General features: G+C 37.0%; 1 protein-coding gene and 1 pseudogene across 1 annotated transcript in view; both read left to right on the top strand.

Annotated features, from left to right (window-relative positions):
- The window catches only part of LOC134378213 (TLE family member 5-like), a 27032-nt gene extending 8625 nt beyond the window's left edge, over positions 1-18407 (top strand). The window contains exon 3 of the mRNA XM_063097200.1: positions 18128-18407. The gene's annotated coding sequence lies outside the window, so the exon portion shown is untranslated. The remainder of the gene's footprint in view (positions 1-18127) is intronic.
- Positions 10716-12591, top strand: LOC134378212 (ras association domain-containing protein 3-like; annotated as a pseudogene).

Genomic DNA, 18407 nt, shown 5'->3' with positions numbered 1-18407 from the left:
TCTTCATTTGTTTATTCAGTTTTTTAAAAATGGAAATTCTTATTAGTTTAAGGTCATTTTCTTTCCTGTCTTTATATATTTCTTCACACATTCCCCCTTTACTCATTTTCTTCTCATTTTTAAAAGTCTGATTTTTTTCTCTTTTCATTGTTTTGGCATCCTGTACCATTATATATATATTTTTTGTTTTGCAATATATTGTTCATAAGGGTGTAGTACTACTACTAGCAATATTTTGGAATGTATGTTTAGAAAGTATTTTTCACGTGAATTATTTATTTGTTCCTCACCAATCTTGTGATATGATGGACACTAATGTTCCTGTTTTACACTTAAGGAAATTGAAGTACAGAAAAATGAAGTTGCCATACTTCAACCAAGGTTTTAACTCTAAAACCTACTCTTTTTCCAGCACACCTTGGTTTTATATCAGATAAGTAAATTGAGAAACTTGCCCCAAATTACAGAATCAAGTCAATGTTTTCTTTAGGTAGAAAGAACTTTTTCCTTGCTCGGATAAACTGGAAGTTAAATTAGAGTAGCCACATATTGTCAGTATGTATGTCTGTGTATGTCTATGTACATGCATGAGTGTAAATGCCTTTATGTTTTAGAGGAAAAGGTCTAGGTCCACTGTAAAAATTAAAATGAAAGAAGAAAACATGAAGAGACTAAAAATCATTCCTGAATTTCATCACCCAGAGAATATCAGGGTTAATATTTTGCTGAACAATCCATTATAGATCTCTGTATGAATATATGTCCATTGATATTATGCAGTTTTTCGTAAACAGGTTTATTTTCCATGGTATCCTATAATCTGCCTTCCTGTGTCTGAAAATAGAGATCTGCTTTATCGAATTTAATAGCTACGTAGAACTTCATCATATGAACCTACTGTACATACGTCTCACTGCACTTGTATTATTATCTGCTTTGATTAAATTCTTAGTGTCAGTTTTGGGCTTTTGATACATATTGACAGATTGTCTTCTAAAAAGGATACTCATATTTAAGCTTGCATAGTAATTTATAGATCAAAAGGGCTTGTACACACATCATCTTAAGTTAATTTTGAGTTTCTCAGCAGCAATGTTAGATTCAAGAGATGAAAATAAAGCTCACCTAAGGTTCCAGAGCTGTGAAGTGGAAGAGCTGGGACCAAAAATTGGGTTTCTAAGTGAAGTTTAGTGGGTTACCAAGTTGTTTTAGTTGTTTTTTGTTTGTTTGTTTTTTCCTAGAAGGTGTATAGTTTATGCCCATTTAATTTACTCTGTTCTCCATAGAGGATCATGGGACTGAAAATTTAAATTCTTAATATAGTGAGATTATATAGATATTATTATTTTTTGTGGCTGACTGGTATGGGGATCTGAACCCTTGACCTTGGTGCTACAATGTGGTGCTCTAACCAACTGAGCCAACTGTCCAGACTGTATATAGATATTAATGTTGTGAACTTTCTAGCTTTTAAATATTTGAAACTGAAAAGTTTTTGTGAGTAGTAAATCTTTGGTAAAGATATAAATATGTTTTTGTGTTACTGTTACTTGTCTATAATTATTTATCTTAAATTGTCAATTTGATAATTATGTTCAAATGATTATGTAAAAATCTGGTCAAAGATTATATATTGACACTCTCACATTGGGCTTGTTCTATAGATATTAATACTCTAACATTAGAATCTACTTTAATTCATGTTAATAGTTTAAATCTTTTAAGATGATTATTTTCCCTATTAATATATATGAGGGTACTTCAAAAAAAAAGTTCATGGAAAGATTTCTATTATCTTTCAATTCCATTTTTCCACAAACTTTTTGAAGTACTCTTGTACAAATAATGATGGCATTATTGTAATCACCTTGTATACTTATTTGGGTACTATGTCCTTGGTCGGGTTGAGTTGGAAGTGTTGATCATTTGGAGTATGTGCTTGAATTATATTGGTTTTTCTATCTTGGGGTATGTCAGATGTAGTACTTCAGTGAAAAGACTTTTTCGCAGGGGATATTATTTGTTACCAGCCAGTGGTGTTTGATTTTGATTTGAAAGAGGCTAGCTTTATCAACACATATGCTAATGATTTCCTTCCCTTATCCTTTTTGTTTGTAGCCTTGAGAAATTCCAGGAGAGTCTTTTTGTTAGAGAGAAAATACAGTCTTTATATGGAAAACTATGAGTGCTTTTCTTCTTAAAACACAGAAGCTCTTTATCTTTCGATCTGCTAGGTTTACTAATCAACATAGGTATCAGCTTTGCTTTTCATTCCTTCTCTCCAAAATTATGGGGCAGATCTTTGGAAATCATAAAGGCAAGTGAATGGGACAAACACTTATCTATTTTGCAGAAGTGCTTTATAAATGTGGTTTTTTCTTCAACTGCTCCTCCATGCTATTGCTATACTGGACTTTGAATCTAAGAGAACTTATTTCTAGTGCTACCTGAACTAATAACTAGTTATATAACCTCGTGTAAATCATTTTCCCTGTCTTGGCTCAAGTTCCTTTGGTTAAAGAAAAGCTATAGACTATCCTAAAGCTCTTCGCAGTTTAAACATTCTATCATATTCTTTAGTTCTTCAACTAGACTGTCAGCTCATCAAAGCAAGGATTTCATCTTACTTTTGTAGTTCTCACAGTATATTGCATAGCACATTGTATATGATAATCAAAATTTGTCAACAACCATAATTCTCAAATCTCAACTTTCCAAGAATCAGTCTTCCCATACAGGAATGTCCTGGTCATAGTTCCCTATTTCCAATCATCTGTCTTTGAAGTCAATCAAATAAAAACTAAAGACTTCCAGGGACCTGTATGGCCCTATATGATCTGACTTGAATCCTCTTTATACATTTCTAACCTCACCCTCTACCACTCTTTCTCCTTGCTCCTTCAACTACAGCCACACTGACTTTGCTGTCCCTGGAACACGTTAAGTATGTTCCTCCAAGTGTTTGCACTTTTTGTTTACTCTTCCTCAAATGCTCTTCCCCAAGACATCTGTACTACCAATTTCTTTACCTTCTTAAAGTTTTTGGTCATTCTCAATGAGAGCCACTTTAACCAACTTGTTAGAATTAAAACTGCATGCCCCTTTCTCTGGCACTCATAATTAGGTTATATTCCCAGTCCTGAGCTAAACACAAGTTCAGGGCTATAGTTGTTGCTTTGCCTCACATGGATTTGTCACCTCTCTTCCTCTGGGTGACGGAGATGCAAAGGATTACTCAAAGCCCATTTCCTCTGAGCAGTGAGACACCCTGAAGGGGTTAACTTCCCGGAACCCTCAAGAGAGAGGCATTCCTCCTTTGGGAAATTAACACTGAGCTGGGGTTCTGTCTCCATATTTATTCTCCAAGCCAGAAAGTTACAGACAAAGAACATAGGTGGAGTTATGTTTAAGTATAGTTTAACAGCAGAAGCTGGTAACATCAATGAAATAAGAAGTGACATTCCATAATGCAATGTGCAAAAGGTTAAGTCAATCCAGCAACAAAAGTTTGTTCTTAGCAAACATTTTCTTCCCCTACAGCAATTTCCTCAGTATTTTTACATAACAATAAAGCAACTTTCTTAACATATCAATCAGTAGGTTAACATGTCCTTGAGAGCCAGCAACTTTGCTGTGTTACAATTCTATATCCACAACAGAGACTTTAGCCAAGGGAAAGTTTCCTGTCTTTTGCAAACTTGACATTTCTGTATGTAATTTTAAAAAGTTAGGTTATACCTGAAACAACAGGGCTTTGGAAACTAGGCCCTGTGAAATACATTTGCTTTTATACATGTTAGTATACTCCACATATAGTGACTGGCTTTGATGATATAAAATTAAATTTTATACTACAAAATTTCCCTAAGGTAATTAAATGGAACTATTACTAATATTTTAGCACAAAACATATTCTATTTTAGAAGTAAACATTCTCTTTCTCAGAAATTGATAGAAGCATTTTTGAGACTCAATTGTGTTATATTAGAATGAATTCATGTGCGTTTTCTTTTTCTTTTTTTTTTGATTCTGCATATCTTTTTTTGGTGAGGTATCTGGATCTTTTCCTATGTTTTCTTTTTTGGGTAGTTTTCTTCCTGAGTTTTGAGAGTTCTTTAATATATCTAGAATATAATAACTTCGTTGGATTTGCAAATTTTTCTCTACAGTCTATTTCTTGTCTTTTCATTCTCTTAATTAACAGTGTCTTTCAGAAGAGTTCTTAGTTTTAATCAGTTTCTCAGTTTTGTTTTCATTTTCATCTAGTTTGCCTTTTGATTTCTTCTTTGATCAATGGGTTATTTAGAAGTGTGCTATTTAGTTTCCAAAAATTGGGGGATTTTCTAATGATCTTTGTTTTATATTTTGATAATATAATTCCAGAGAATATTTGTTGTATGATTTAAATCCTTTTAATCTATTGGGACTTACTTTATTGCCCAGATTTATTTATGTCCTCCTAAATGCCTCAGATACACTTGTTTTTGTTGTAGGACATAGTTAAATTATTTGGAAACAGTTGAAAATTTGAAGCTGCTTTTAAGCTTTATTAGTTGAGACCAGAGCCACCTTCAGTCTAATGCTGATTTTGCTCAGCTGCACTGGAATTACCTTCTGAGTACTGTACCTGATACCCTGGTTATTATGAGGTTTTTCCACCCTAGGTGGTGTGAACATCAGCTATTCTTGGTCCTGGGATGTTTCCCTTTTTCTTTTGGGAGGCTGATTCTCCAGCCTCCGGTGGTTCCCTCACATGCATGCACTGAACATCACCCCACTGAAGACTTGGGGGGCTGGGAGTGGGATGGTGGGGAACCCTCTCTGCAACGCTCCAGAGCTCTATTTCTGTGCAGCTTCTTCTTCTGGAGTAATCTTCTCTGTCGACTCTAGTTCCAACCTCCCAACCTCCACAATCCATCTTCTCATCCCGGGTAGACCACCCAGTTCTTTCGGGTTTTTTCCTCCTTGTGCAACATCCTGAAAACTTCAGACGATAAGTTCGAGCAATTGTAAGTCTTACCTTATTTGTTTTCTTCTCTGCCAGGGATCACTGTCCTGTACTAACTGATGTCTGAAAATTGTTTCATGTATTTTTTTTTATTTTTAGTTGTTAAAGAAGGAGGGTAAATCCAGTCTGTTACTTTCTTTTGTCTGGAAACAGATGTCCTGTTTATAGATTGTGAAAGTGCTGCTGTAACATTTTATACCTGTGGTTAGAGGAAAAGATATGGTAATCACGTGGATGGAGTAAATAATTTTTGGAAATATAGTTACCATAGTACTTCTGAGGATCTTCTGTCATCTTTCTGCCAAAAAAGTGATTCTGTATCAGCATCTCCCATTTTGTATGTTTTGCAGTTAAAAATCCAAGTCTTCTATGAGAAACTGATCCAGATTAGATCATGTGTTTGGCTTATTCAGCTCTGGCCTGGAGTCAGACTCACCAAGTATAGATGTAGCAATTTAAACCCCACCCTGAGTATAGGCTGCAGCTTCCAGGAAAGAAGAAATTGTGACCTGGGCTGCCACTCCCCATGTGGATTTTATGTTGATATTTTGGGGGTTGAAAGTAAAAAAATTATATGTCGAAATGTGAGAAATAGCACCTTAAACTCAAAATTCAGCATTGTGTCAGAATAATTTGTCATGAAATCTTCTTCAATTGTTATTAGTTACTCCTCTTTGTCCTGTTATATAACAATGGGTACTCGTGCATGCTAATTGATAGTAGATCAGCAACAGAGAGGAGATGAATTGTAATAAACAGGCATCAGAGAAATTAGTGTAAAATCAGTTGAAAGGGTACGTAAATAGAGAACATAAATTACAGGAAGTTAGGAGGTAGTGGAATCTTGCTTGAAGAAAATGAACTAGGTTATCTGCTTTCCAAGGAAGATCCATACAGTATCCCTTTCCTTTCTAATGCAATTTCAGCATAATAATGGGAATTTAACCTTTAGACCTGAACAATGCATTATTTTCTCACAGACTAGGTGATTGGAAACACAGTTCCCTAAACTAAAGGGAGATGTGTAACTGAACTAAGGCAGAAAGCCAGACCTTTTTTTTTGGTTGAAGCAGAATTCTAAATACTAATTTTTTAATTTACCAATTTTTACCTAATTTGAATCTTGAAGCTTTCCAGCCTTCAATGAATTAGATTCTTGCTATTTCTGGGAATGTCTTTCTTGTGTAGCTAAGGAAAGGCCTGAGAATTAGTAAGAATCATTGCTGCATTCTCATTGTAATGATTAAGTAGGAGAACCTCTCGGTCATACTTACTAGATAGAGGCAAACAAGTTTAATAGAGAATGCAAAAATCTCCTTTTTTTGAGGGAGTTTCATCATGTCTCTCAGGAGGAATGTTTCTAGATGGTTGTTCACAGGTTTATAAAAAGAGCTGCTATTCAGTGTTTGTTAGTATGTGTTTGGAGCTGTCTATCGATAGATTGAAAAATCGGGTTCCTGGGGCATACTTTAGATTGCATTAAGAGGTCGGAGTGAAATCTACATTTTTGGAGAAGTTTCCCAGATGATTGTTATGCATCTGAAAGTTTGAAGCCATTGTCTAAAGGAATAGGGCTATGATGGTGTGTAGATCCAACAAACCACTTGGACATGGGGCAGATGGCTGTCCCAATGTTGTATGGGAGACGTTGCTGGTATATTTATATGCTGCCTTATGTAAATGGTTGTAGTAGAGGAACAGTGTCTCTAAAAGGTCCTGTGTATGCAGTTGGAACCACTGGGATAGGGTAGGGCATGGGCAAGTGCTGGTGGTGGCTGAAAGGATGAAAGACAATTTGGACTGAGAATAGAGATTTGTATGTACAATTAGACAGTACTGGGGGGTTTTCAAGAGTGGCGGCAACAGATTTTTAATGTTTCACATGAATGCTAATATTGAGAAATCTCATTTATGAAATAGTTTCAAAGAGACATTCCAAGGAATAGAGGCTTGGGTGTGTACTCAGCAGTCTCAAAAAAGAGGAAGCTGTTTTGAGAAAGAGTGGTATAAATGTGGATAGCAGTCAGAAAAGAAAGGCTACCAGATCAGTGGAGTCTGGAATTTAAAACAGCCATGCTAGTGTAACAGGAATGTAGTATGGACATTTGTAGAGAAAGGTTACAGTAACAAATTTATTAATAATCATATCAGGGATGTTTTCTATGACATGTATAAAATTTATCATTTCAACTGAAAATATAAGAATTGGGAAAATCATTTCATCTCTTTGAGTCTCAAAATGAATAGATTGGATTAGATGTCTTTAGTTCCCACTAACTCAAAATTTTTGCTATTCAAATCCAATAAATGTTTTAATCTGCAGCTTATGAACTCTAGAGAGAGGGTTGTTTTACAGTTATTTCAACCTATATTTTCTAGTAAGTAATATCTTTTTAAATTATAAAGTCTAAATACACATTGAAAATTGAATGTCACATAGCTCACACTAAAGTGAGCATGAACTGCTGAGCAGAACTGTAGATCACTAGTTCCAACAAAGGAAATGTGCTCAAAAACTCATGAGAAGTAGCCTTAGAGTAATGAATTTTTTTTCTTAGTGTAATGGTAAAGACTCTGAGGTGTAATGCTCAACTTGAATTTTTAAATGTTATTTAGTCTTCCTGCCAAAACCCAGGGTATTTTATAAAACTCTTCCTATGCAACTATGTAGCATTCGCAAGCAATAAAAAACACTTGAAGCACATGTATTTTGCAGAGAACATAGTGAACTAGAGCCACTCTACCTCCAATATTTGGGTTGTATTTGGTACTATAATCAAGGAGAAACTAATCAGGATCTAGACATTTAGAAATAATTCAAGATTCTGTACCTTGAATTCTGAACTTTGAGCAAATACTAATAAGAATGGAGAATTTTCCTTATCTAATACGTCAACTTTGATATAAAGAGGTGATTTGTCCTTTTTGTGTTAATGTGGATTTTTATGCTGTTCATCTACAACTATCTTGTGTGTTTTCTCTCCTGTGTCCCTTTTGTTATTGAGGCCAGTCCACTCATTCATTCTTTCATTCATTTACTTGTCAGACATTAATTGAGAGACTACTTTGTTCTAAACACAGTACAAGGTGCTAGAGATATAAGTTTTTTTCTGGTCCTTTTTTTCTTCCTATTTGTTTAAAAATAATCCGTAAAGCTGTTCTTCTAAATCAGTTGTTTTTCTTTCAGGATCGTACATTCCATTATTTAGTGCTCTGTTCTAAAGAATAAGGGCCAATCTGCTGTTATAAAAACAAAAAACAAACATCCTCCAAATACAGAAGCTTAAATGATTTAGTTTAGAAGCAGGTGGTCTGGCTACAGGGCACTATTCTGTGAAGTTATTCAGGGATCCATGTTTCTTACCTCTTGTTCTGCTATTCTCTAGACTGTTATTCTTATCGGCAGAGTCAAAGCTGGGCTACTTTGTTGGAGTTCAAGCCACAGTACATGCAAGAAAAATACTTCAGGCAAGAAATTTCTTCTAAGGCAAGGCAGGGAAAAATTTGATACATCGCTTTCCTTGCTAAGAACTTAGTCACATGGCGGTACTTAGCAATAAGGGAGGTTGGAAAAGTAATCTCTAGTTTTATGATCAAGTGCTGAGGAAGAAGGGGAAAAGAATTTAAGGAGGTCAACAAGCAGTTGGCCACTCATTCCTGTAATAAATTGGCAGCTTGTATGATTTCAGGAGCTTATCCCAGTCCAAGGAGCTTGACCTCTCACACATGCATAGCACTTGATTTTCAGTTTGTTGGAAGAAGTGACTGTGATATAGAAATACTTTCAAATGAAAATTTTTTGTTGTAAAGCGTTCTTTTTGAAGTTAAGGTACTCTAAAAAATAGCTAACTTTTCTTCTATATTAATTTAACAATAGTTCAATACTGATATATAAATATATGATACGTATATGTAAGTATAAATATGCATACTTATTGATAGAAATTTGGAAAATAAATACATATATAAGAAAATATAAGTCATAATGCCATATTTTAGAAACTATCATTGTTAACATTTTTTGGTGTTTCCCTTATGTCTTTCCTATGTCAACGGGTGGTCTTTTTTCCCTTCATCTTACTTGTGGCATAATTCATGGATAGAAAATATATTTAATGGTAGACATGATAGACCCAATCAGTTTTGGGTTTTGTACCATTCTGTTAAAGTTTATATTATTTATTTATTTATTATTATTATTATTTTTTTAAAGATGACCGGTAAGGGGATCTTAACCCTTGACTTGGTGTTGTGAGCACCACGCTCAGCCAGTGAGCAAACCGGCCATCCGTATATGGGATCCGAACCCGGGGCCTTGGTGTTCTCAGCACCACACTCTCCCGAGTGAGCCACGGGCCGGCCCAAAGTTTATATTATTTATATATCATATAGATTTACCCCAAATTAATTTTCTTACAATTGTACTTTTCTATTGTATCAAATGTTTTTAGTTTTGTTAAATTTTTCACACTTTTTTCTACTGAAGTAGGACTGCAGTATTTAACATATCCTGCCAGTCATTGCGTATCCCCTTTGTTCCAGAGTCTTCAATTTAAATGCTTTTCTTTGCCAGATGTAGATTTTTGCCAGACTTAGATGTGACTTTTAAAAGAGTAGGAATATACTCCTCTAAGCCAGACATCTGCTATGTATAAGCATTGATTTTTTTCCCTATAAGAATAAATTTATTTCTTTTGTTGTTTTTTTGTCATGACCTCTTGAAGTTCTCAGGCTAATCTTCATTATAGATTAAAAAAAAGCAGGTTCCTATTTCTCCTAAAATGTTGTGAATCAATTTATATTACTGTTTGGAGTATGTACTAAGTGATTTATTCTTTAATTTTGAATTCTGTATACAGTGGTTGCACATTCACTAATTGCGATCCATTGGTGGTCTTTGAACTACTTCAGTTATTCTGCAAAGTTTTCCTCATTTTTAAAATTATTAACATAATGTGTTATGGACAATTTTGGAAAAAGGAAAAAGATTATTCTTTTCATACCAATAACACAAAAACATTATTTTTGTGCATTACCTTTCATACTTCAATATGAACTTATTTAATGTGATTGTAATCATATGTAATATAGTTTTCACTTAGTATTTTTCAATATGGGTTGTTGCCATGGATGTGAATTATAAGATTGTATTTTAAAAAATGCAGTCCTCTCCACAATCATTGTAAATATTCATGAACTCCCCCATAACATACTTGAGAGAATTCTTCTTTTACTGCCATCATATAACCAAATTAAAATTTTTCCATGTTTAACATTTTACAGGGTGAAAAAAATTTACAAATAGTTTTTTAAAGTATTGTTTGATTTATATACTACTTTACTTCCATTTGTGAATTTTAATCAAATACCTGTTCTTGGTTTACTATTTCTCCTTTGTTCAACATTAAATAGCTTGTAAAATAAATAAATATTAAGCCATGTGAAGACATGTGACAGTTTTCTTTTGACCTCTGCATTTTGACCAGTTTCTTCAGTCGTAAATCTAATAGTAAAGTTTCTAATGAGAAATATTTTATGCAAAACTGCAAATAAAAAAATAATCTATTGTACTTTTTTTTGAATGTATCCTTTAGTTAGGCAGATTTTTAAATGCAAGAGATTAGAATGTCATAAATAAGCCTTGTATTATTTTAAGAGAACGTATGGAGGAAAGGGTTGTATGTTAGTAAAATACAATTACTGACCCATGTGCGAATTGCTGACCAAGATTGGTAAAGCATTGAGTTCTAAAAGTTTTCTCCTATCTTCATGTTAACCAATGGAAAGTTTTACCATATGGTCAAATAACATCTTCATCAGGTTCTCAACAGGATACCTTAGTTAATTTCCAGCTGAGTGCTTGACAGGATTTTCTCTTTGGCTGACTGGTTGGAGGAGAGTCTAGACACTGAGAGGCCAGGCTTTCGTGGGGCCTCAGGATATCATTATTGTGCATGTTGGGCAGGAGCAGCTTCCTCTGATGTAGGGGCTCCATGCCCAAACAACGAAGACAAAGGCATAGCTTTTGTTCTCAAAGAGGAGCCAATCCAGCTGCTGCACGCTGTGAAAAACCTTTTATGAAAGAGGAAAAAAAGACTTTCCTGGAAGGTGAAGGGTTAGCAGTTTAACCTCTGACCATAAAATAGGCCAGTAAGTAGGAAAAAGTGTTGGGTAGGGTAAGAGAATAAGAGGAGAAACCTCCATCGAGGTGTCTGTGCTGTGTTTATAAAAACAGGTGAAGCAAGTGACTGTCAGAGATGGATACTTAAGTTCAAATACATGCATATTTCCAAATGTGTCTTCTGATTCAATATTCTTAAACATAAGTGTTTAACTTCCTAATTCGAAGATTGTATATTGCTGACCAATCACACTGTAAATTGAAGAAACAACAGAAGTGTAATGTTTTTCTTTTGCTTTTTCACGAACTTAAGAAACTCCATTATGGACTTCTGGCAAGCTCTGAATATTTACTTTCTGCGAGGATAAAAGCCTCTTGATCCTTTTTCTTCATTGTTTCCCCAAATTTCCGTATTTACTGTGATTATGTATCTTTACAGAAATAGAGAGATAGGCTAGTGCACGTCTCTGGTACATATTAAGACTTTCTCCCATTTGGTCTGCGGCATTTGGGTGCCTGTTCTGTTAATACATGGTCTTTGAGTGGTCAGGGAGGAGCTAGCTGCAATCCCAGTGTAAAAAGAAGCTGGAGACGTCCGTCTGATCCTGTATTATCAGCGCTGGGAACTTAGGGGCCGGGACTGCCGGGGTGAGCGGCGGCTGCAGCTGCGGCAGGACTGCCCGCCGGGGCTCGGGGCTGCGCCGGGAACCTCGCGGGGCGGGCGGGCGCTTCACCCCCGGCCTCGCCGCCTGCGCCCCGGGGAGGCCGTCCGCGCGCGCCGGGACCAGCAGCACGAGCAGCGGCCACGGCAGCCTGGAGGGGGACGCCGACGACTTCTTCACCGCCAGGACCTCCTTCTTCAGGAGGGCGCCACAGGGCAAGCCCCGCGCGGGCCAGCAAGATGTGGAGAAAGAGCAGGAAACCCACAGTTACCTCAGCCAAGAGGGAATCGAAGAGAAAGTTCATACATACGATTTAGCAGTCGCCGACAAGTCAAAGATGACCTTGAATTCCAATGGGGTGGACACCGGCTTCATCACAGTCCAGGTGGAGCTCTGCAAACCTCCACAGACTTCCAGCACCGCTGGAAACTCGCTCCTGGTCGCAGCGGCGGTGAGAACAGCTTCACGTCAGCAGCGCACACTGTCGGGGAAGTGACTGAGGCCCTGCTCAGAAAGTTTCTTGTGACCGAGAGCCCTGCCAAGCGTTGTCACCGGGAAGACCAAGTCTGTGCCTGCGAGCTCTCAGACCGAGAGCATCCGCTCTACCTGCGGTTGGTAGCGGGGCCCAGAACACACACACGTGGTTCTGTTCTTCGTGAACGTGAAATTGGAGCGTGGGAAGCCCTGAGCCTTCCAGAACCACAGAACTGCGTGCGCATCTGGACAAGGAAGAAGCCGAGCAGCTGCAGAACCTGAAGAAGCGCCACAGCCTGCAGACAAGCTGGAAGAAGCCCGATTAAAGCGCAGGGCTCCCTGCCAGGAACATTCTGTCCATGTGAATCAGAAGGCACAGAAATCTGGGAACTGCGAGGAATTCGTGAAGGATTTTGTGGGGGTTTGACAAAGAAAGTGAAGAGCACGTTGGAAGAAGGCACGTGCAGAGGTGGCGAGCTCCTGAGGCTGGGGAAGGTAGAGGAGAAGGGCGTGTTTGCTTGTGAGTGAGTTTAAAGCTTGCAGTGTTGAGATGTTAAACCCATTTTAGGGTTGCTTGACTTCCTGGTGGGTAAAATGTGGGAACAGAGCCAAAGAGGTGGAGCCGAACCAAAAGGAGGGGACCCATGAGGTCCGCACCTGACCGGAGAATCAGGCAGGGGATCTTACAAACGGAGACGGAGGTGGGCCTCAGGCAGCTGCATCTGACCTCCTGTTTTCCTCTTGCAGTGGAAGCTACAGAGTGGTGCAGCTTCTCAGTACAGGCAGGGGAATGGCCATTGGCTGACTCCTGTTAAGTGATATATGTAGTTTTTCCCCAGAGGTGGTTTTCAAAGTTGAAAAGGATTTTGGGCGGGGGCAGCTGTTTTTCCTTTGACTGTCAGCTAGAAGGTTTACCAAGTAAAGGGCTCACAGCACACTTTCGTGACAGTCACTCCCTGTTATTCCTCCCTTTCTTTCCCTTGTCTTCCCTTGCCCTCCCTACTCCCTTCCTTCCCTCTCCTCACTTCTTTTCTTTCTCCTTTTCTTTTATAAGGTGAAGTCTGTTCTTACACAGTGTAGAACATGGATAGTGATTAAAGACCCCATGCTACCAGATCCTCAGTTCTAAAGGATGACTAGGCTGTGAGTACAAGGCCCCAAGAAAGAAAGTCCACACATCCAGCTGACCACAACAGGGTTTCATTATGAAAATATTATTACAAAACTGCATGTTTAACCAAAGAAATGAGTGTGCAATCGAAGCCTTCCATGAAACTGGTGAACCAACCTCATTTTTTGCAGCAACTTATCTGAGAACAGAGGGAAAGGTGTGCTTTGGTTCCAGAGGGGCCTTACAGTCTATTTTTAGTCTAGATATTTTTTGTTTATAAATTCCCACGGAATTGTTAACACTTTGGTGACACCTAATGGATTCTTTTTGAAATTCCAAGGTGCTTCAGTTCTTTGCCTCTTAAGGGATCTGTGCCTTTTATTGTATTTCTGTTCCTCTCTTGGTGGCTCTTCTGAGTTTTCGGTGGAGGCAGATTTAAGTGCTGCTTATGCTGTGCCACGTAAGTTACTGAGACAATCATATCTTCCTAAGCTTTTTTTTTTTTTTTTATTTTCAAGTTCTTCTTTTTTTTTTTTTTTAATTTTATTTTGTCGATATACATTGTAGCTGATTAATGCTCCCCATCACCAAAACCTCCCTCCCTTCTCCCTCCCCCCCTCCCCCCCAACAATGTCCTTTCTGTTTGCTTGTTGTATCAACTTCAAATAATTGTGGTTGTTATATCTTCTTCCCTCCCCCCCCCGATTTGTGTGTGTGTGTGTGTATGTGTGTGTGTGAATTTATATATTAATGTTTAGCTCCCTCCAATAAGTGAGAACATGTGGTATTTCTCTTTCTGTGCCTGACTTGTTTCACTTAATATAATTCTCTCAAGGTCCATCCATGTTGTTGCAAATGGCAGTATTTCATTCGTTTTTATAGCTGAGTAGTATTCCATTGTGTAGATGTACCACATTTTCCGTATCCACTCATCTGATGATGGGCATTTGGGCTGGTTCCAACTCTTGGCTATTGTAAAGAGTGCTGCGATGAACATTGGGGAACAGGTATACCTTCGACTTGATGATTTCCATTCCTCTGGGTATATTCCCAACAGTGGGATGGCTGGGTCGTATGGTAGATCTATTTGCAATTGTTTAAGGAACCTCCATACCATTTTCCATAGAGGCTGCACCATTTTGCAGTCCCACCAACAATGTATGAGAGTTCCTTTTTCTCCGCAGCCTCGCCAGCATTTATCGTTCATAGTCTTTTGGATTTTAGCCATCCTAACTGGGGTTAGATGGTATCTCAATGTGGTTTTGATTTGCATTTCCCGGATGCTGAGTGATGTTGAGCATTTTTTCATATGTCTGTTGGCCATTTGGATATGTTCCTTAGAGAAATGCCTACTTAGCTCTTTTGCCCATTTTTTAATTGGGTTGCTTGTTTTCTTCTTGTAAAGTTGTTTGAGTTCCTTATATATTCTGGATATTAATCCTTTGTCAGATGTATATTTTGCAAATATTTTCTCCCACTCTGTTGGTTGTCTTTTAACTCTTTTAATTGTTTCTTTTGCTGTGCAGAAGCTTTTTAGTTTGATATAATCCCATTTGTTTATTTTTCCTTTGGTTGCCCGTGCTTTTGGGGTCGTATTCATGAAGTCTGTGCCCAGTCCTATTTCCTGAAGTGTTTCCCCTATGTTTTCTTTAAGAAGTTTTATTGTCTCAGGGTGTATATTTAAATCCTTAATCCATTTTGAGTTGATTTTAGTATACGGTGAGAGGTATGGATCTAGTTTCATTCTCCTGCATATCGATATCCAGTTATCCCAACACCACTTGCTGAAGAGGCAGTCCCTTCCCCAGTGAATAGGCTTGGTGCCTTTGTCAAAGATCAGATGGCAGTAAGTGTGTGGGTTGATTTCTGGATTCTCTATTCTATTCCATTGGTCAGTGTGTCTGTTTTTATGCCAGTACCATACTGTTTTGGTTATTATAGCTTTGTAGTATAGCTTAAAGTCAGGTAGTGTTATGCCTCCAGCTTTATTTTTTTTGCTGAGCATTGCTTTGGCTATTCGTGGTCTTTTATTGTTCCATATAAATGTCTGAATAGTTTTTTCCATTTCTGAGAAAAATGTCTTTGGAATTTTGATGGGGATTGCATTGAATTTGTATATCACTTTGGGTAGTATGGACATTTTCACTATGTTGATTCTTCCAATCCAAGAGCATGGAATATCTTTCCATCTTCTTGTATCCTCTCTAATTTCTCTCAGCAGTGGTTTGTAGCTAAGCTTTTAAGAAAAGAAAAAAAAAGTAGAATTAGCTATAAAATATGTATGGCACATCTTGTTTAATTTTGCAGGTAACTTCTTTTTAGTGCATTGGTAAGGTTTTATTGACATTGTCATCCAACACTTTACCTTTATTGTTCAGGGAATGCCTTCACGATTTTTATACTGGTTTTACTATTCAGACTGTGGCTTGGGTTTGAATAGACTGCTATCAACCACCTGGTCTTGTAGTTACTCATGCCAGTAAACTTATATTTTGTGAAACATTTGTTTCTCAGACTAAGACACTGTTAGAACCTAAAGTAGTAGCTGATGGGTATCTGTGAATTTTTTTTTTTTGTTTTTTTACTTGAAGTAGACTGTCTAAAATAGCCATCCTCATCTATTTTTGTCCAGAACTTCGCTGTCATGTGCACTACAAACTTCGATTTGGAAAACTTACTGTATTGAAATTCTGTCAGTTCATGGTTCTTGAAGACTGATGTTCTCTCCCAAATATCGGTTACTGCAGTATCATTTTTAGTGTGTAAGAGAAGAAAAAAGGCCACTAAGGACAAAGATTTTAAAAATCATTGTACCAATCATTATGTTAAATGAAACTGTCTAAGCTTTGCTGTAATACTGTTTTCTCTTCAGTATGTGATGGTACAGGAAAGCTGTTAAATGAAGGGTAGTATTGCAGGGGAGCATTTTAAACTGCATAAGTAAAAAGTTATAATATTTATAATTATGATGTGTTTGTTTATTTTTGTAGGGAAGATTTTTTCTCCCCTGAAATTGCTTCTGGAATGGCAACATTTTTCCCATTATTAAAAATTGATGTTGTTCATTGAAAAAAAAATACTGGGATTTTAGTTACAATCTAATTAGAACTGATGGAAGTTAAGTTGTTAATCACTATGTCACCTGCCTGCTTGGATCTACCAGTCTGGAGTAAATGCTTTTCCTTCTTCTGTCCATCAGATATCAGCCTTAAAAAATAATTAAGGTCTCACACATTTCCTCTCCTTTCTAGGCTGCAATAACGTATGTGAATTATTCCTGAGAATAACCATGTATAAATATGGGTTAGCAGCTGCTTGTATTCTGTTATTTGAGGCATATTCTCAGGTTCATTGTGCTATGGTATCATCTTTTTAACCAACTTAATGTTTCTTCTGTTATTATGATTCCCTTTGGTAACAACAGACACTTACTTCTTCCTGTGGCTGCCCAGTATCACTTTTTCCTGGACAGAAAATCAGAAAATGAGAAACGGAGCTAGGTGAGATAAAGGGAGGAGGAGACAGATTGTTCTGGCTGTTGAGTGATGAGGTAAAAGAGAAGAGATAAGATAAGAAGTAGAAACTGAGAGTGAGTTGAAGGAAAGAGAAAGGAGGTGAAACACGTAAAATGGACAAGTTAGGCAGGAGTGGTGGTGAGCTACAGTGCAGTGTTTTAAGTTTTGAACTAATAAATAGTTGAAGACCATAAATATAAAAAGCTTTTTTCTTTTTTCTTTTTTATTGAAACATAATTGTACATATCTGTGGGGTACAGAGTTGAATATTAATACTTGTGTGCAGTATGTGATGCTCAAATCAGGATAATTAGTATATTCAGCATTATTCAATGTAATCATTTTCTAGCTAGGAATTATTTCTCAAGACAGAAGTATAGAAGGGGATGGGATTATAAAACATGTGACCTGATTTGGGAATGTCCTGGATGAGGGGAGGTAGTTTATGTGAGGAGAAAGAAAGAGTCAGAAATAACCTCTCATTGTGGCTAATGCATTATCTCCATTCACATGGCCTAATTTCTGCAACTATTTCTCAGCATTTTTTTGTCTATTGCCTTACAATAATGAATACTAATGACAGCTAATACTAATAGAAGGTTTCTGATGTGGTGGGCCCTGTTCTCACCAATGCATATATGTATGTGTGTGTATAATCTCCACTCATCCTACCAACATCCCGCAAGGTGGCTGCTATTGTTATCATTACTTTACGGAGGAAAAAAACTGAGGCACTGAGTGTTAAGTAAACTGAGAGAGATGATGGGAAGCTAGTGAGTGGCAGCGCGTGACATGTCTATGTGAAGTCTGGCTGCACAACCCAGCCTCTTAACTACCATACCATGAATTTTCTAAGAATTCACTGATGATATAGTTATATGCTGCCTAAGGTTTTAAAGTTTAAATCACGATCTTCCAGCTCTTCTATTGTTTTAATTTTGTAGGACTTGTAGAACAACCTTAAACCGGAATTAATTGCTCACTTTCTTAGAGGATAACCTGGTGTTAGAATACACAACTAAATATAAGGATATTTTTTGTCTGTATCTCATGAATATAAAATTTATTCTTTTTTTCAGTCTGTTTTATTTTTCTAATATAGTTTCTGATCATTACAGTTATTTTCTATATGTGTGATTCTGTTTGTTGTTCCAAATGACATAATTCTCTTTTTGATTCCTTTTCTTATCTGTTTTTGTCCTTTTGGCCATCTGGCTTTGTCATTTTTTCTTCCAGGTTGTGATGTGAATACTCTCAAGAAGTTACCAGAATAAAGTAGTGTCCACTATTCCTCAAAACTCTCTGGTGGCTAATACCTTTGAGATTTCAGTTGTCTTTTATGTTGAATCATAGAGTTTTCATATGGCAATATTAACATTTATGAGCTCTGGTAAGTTACTTCTTTGAGTGGTAAACTGTATTCTATTTCGAGGCTGTATTTTTTTTTGATAGTGTGCTTTATTCAGACATCTCAAAAATGTTAAATTTCTGTGATGTACATATGTATCAATTATGA

The sequence above is a fragment of the Cynocephalus volans genome, chromosome 5, assembly GCF_027409185.1.
Source record: "Cynocephalus volans isolate mCynVol1 chromosome 5, mCynVol1.pri, whole genome shotgun sequence".
NCBI classification, from domain to species: domain Eukaryota; kingdom Metazoa; phylum Chordata; class Mammalia; order Dermoptera; family Cynocephalidae; genus Cynocephalus; species Cynocephalus volans.
The sequence above is the reverse complement of the archived record's forward strand: the minus strand, read 5'-3'. Positions and strand labels throughout refer to the sequence as shown.